This window comes from Bidens hawaiensis, unplaced genomic scaffold (genome assembly GCF_021521415.1).
Source record: "Bidens hawaiensis isolate Kalapana, Puna unplaced genomic scaffold, B.hawaiensis_p1.1 tig00027084_1, whole genome shotgun sequence".
In the NCBI taxonomy this organism is placed as follows: domain Eukaryota; kingdom Viridiplantae; phylum Streptophyta; class Magnoliopsida; order Asterales; family Asteraceae; genus Bidens; species Bidens hawaiensis.
In genome coordinates, this window is record NW_027494369.1 from 207,920 (window position 1) to 211,192 (window position 3,273).

Sequence of the window (3,273 nt, forward strand, 5' to 3'; positions counted from 1 at the left end):
GCAAAACCTCACATACCTAGCACCCGCAGGGAATTGAAGCCAAATAAACCTTGGCAAACAAGTAACCGTAAGACGGATGCGGGTACAGTGTAAAGGCAAAACCCTTCACATACCTAGCACCCGCAGGGAATTGAAGCCAAATAAACCTTGGCAAACAAGTAACCGTAAGACGGATGCGGGTACAGTGTAAAGGCAAAACCCTTCACATACCTAGCACCCGCAGGGAATTGAAGCCAAGTATTCCTCGGCAACCAAGTAACTATATGACGGGGTGCGGGTACAGTGTAAAGGCAAAACCCTTCACATACCTAGCACCCGCAGGGAATTGACGCCAGGAATACCTTGGAAGTAAAGTAACCGTAAGACGAGCGCAGGTACAGTGTCAAGGCAAAACCCTTCACATACCTAGCGCTCCGCTGGGAATTGAAACCAAGAAGGATCTTCTGGGCAATGCTTGCGGAAACGGAAATAACATCCCCGCATAGCGGGAACGTCGAGAACTACGTTGTTTGAAGCTCCAGGATGGAATTGGTGGTCTTAACATAATTGATCACTATGTTCAAAACTACCAAAACCTCATGGAAAATCCATACATCTGGGACTCAATGCTCCTGACTTGCGAGGAGGTTACAGACCTACCCGCATCATACCCAAAGACCAAGCAGGAAACTCGGGCATTTCTGCAAGTGACAAGGACTTCCGCGGAAAGAATCCCCATGGAAAACCTTACAAAACCCTTTTCAAAACCCTTTGCTCAAGTCCAAAAGTTCACCTCACTTTATTAAACACGCATGAGAAGAACATTGGACTGGGGGGACTTGAAGAGGTAGGTCCCAGCAGAGCCCATTTGGTCCCGCAAGACTCACCTTAAACAGGGACGTCTGCGCAGAAACCAACTGGATCCGCAGGACCAACCATGCTCAGAGACGTGACGTCCTTACGCGCAGTACGCAAGCTGTTCCCGCAGGAAATGCCTCCCATGGTGAAGGACTCCGCCTGTTCCCGCAGCCTCGGATACAAGCCATGAGGGAAGGCCACCCGCGCAGCATGGCTACACGCACTAGGTACTTAGCTCTCGATCATTCAGTGTCACCTGAAGGAATGAGCAAAGCCGGGAGGAATCCCGCACAGAGGCGGGAGGGGGAATACTCCCGCCCAAATAAGCCAGTCTGTATACTGAAGGACCTTTTACTGTACCTGACGAGGTATGGGCGAAAGATCTGATCAGAGATACGACAGCTCACTGATACAGTATGGCGAGCAGCATGCTCCTGTACTGTATCACTATTAGCCGCTGCCTACTCACCAACTACTGTCATACCACGTGCGTAGCCGGCAGTTGGTGGAAAGGGAACAGTATACAGCAGGCCTGGTCACTATCAGCCGCTGCCTACCCACCAACTACCAGCAGGGCACGTGCGTAGGCTACTGTTGATGAACAGGAACACTGTTGCAGCCGGCCATACCTCCTTGGAAACCTACCTTCGGCTATAAATACCCCAAATGGTATGATCATCTTAACACAACATATCTTACTACATTATCATCATATTATACCTGATATCTGCTCTAGCAATCTCTTAATATACTTTTATATTTAAAGAGCAATCTAGTCTGATTCTCACGCCGGAGGGTGGTCACAAGGAAGAACCCCCCCCCCCCTTCTCAGTGACGAGCTCACGGTGTCTGTTTTGCAGGTTATCAGAAGAACCATCTTCCAAGGGTCTAACCCCTCGTGGGAAACAGCTATCCAACCCCCAGGTTACCAGTAATCTGCCCGGGGTCCGGTTAGTGTTTCTTCAGCTAAGATATAGAAATATAGTTTTTGAATATTTATGCTCATGTTATATTTGGATTGTGATATCATCTCATGTATATTTCGCAAAGAGTGAAAACCTGCAAAGAATATACAAAATTATCGTAACAGTTTGTTCAACTATCAGTTTTCCAATGCACTGCTCAAAGGAATAGTGATAGGTAGGGATGACAGGATTTGAACCCGTGACATTTTGTACCTCAAACAAACGCGCTACCAAACTGCGCTACATCCATTCCGTTGGTCTACAGTGTCATTGTAGAGAATTCATGTCTTGTTTTACACATCGTTATCTCCTCTATTAAAATCTAGAATTTTTCTTTTCATTTCGTCTTTTTGAATATGCAGTTACAAATAATCCAGCCAAAGTAATAGGAATTAGACCTAATACGATTCCAAAAAAAAAAACTTTAATCATTTCAATTTGTTTGAAAGGAGAAAAAAAAGGTAATATCTATACCTAATATTAATCCAAATTACCACGAATCTCAATGACCAAGAATTGGTAATTGACACGATAAGTAACTTGAAATACATAGAAGTTCATGGAAAGATTTCCTTTTATGAATTGTGCAATTCATTTCAAATAAGTCGTATCTTGCTCAGACCAATAAATAGAGCTGAGGTTATAGTTAAAGCCGTTAGTAGAAAACCGAAATAACTAGTTATTATAGGTATCAATGAGCTAAATGAAATATGTTATTTTTATACATATGTTTATAAAAAAGCACTTACCTGAGTTTCATTTTTTACAAAATAGGAGAGAAACAAAAATACCAATTGCAAGCTTTTGAATCAAATGTCATGAGTCACCGATGCGAGTAGGGACAAGATCGGTACCGTATTATCTGTACCCAAAATCCCGATCTTGAAAATCGCAAGTTATTTCGGGAAATACATGTACCGTACCTATACTGAAACTCAAAATTTTGGTACCGATTCGGTACCACGGTACGAAATCGGTACCGATTTTGATACCGGTACCGAATTTGCTCCTCCCTAAATGCTAGCCACATTCTATCTTTTGCTTTAATAGCATTTGGTAAGTGAATAAATGATACTTATTTTGGGGACGGCTTAAAACTTAGATGAAATTTATATCATTTAACCACGGTTTACACGTAGTATCTATGATGAACAAACTATGCGTATGCGCATACACTTAAGAAGATTTCCATTGATACATATGGTTTTTGTTTGATAATCGTATTGTTTATCAATGGCCTATTTCAATTCACATCATCACACTCTTCAATGTCTCAAATAATTTTAGATAGCAATTGCTTGTAAATATATAAATAGAATCAATATTGTATACATCTACCTATATTATTCTAATAAAAGAAAATAACCAGGACACGTGTCACTTAAAGGTTATTCTTAGCCTAAATTTTCCGTTCAATATGAAAACATATTTATGCCAGTGTAATAAAAACATATCAATCCATCATTTAATC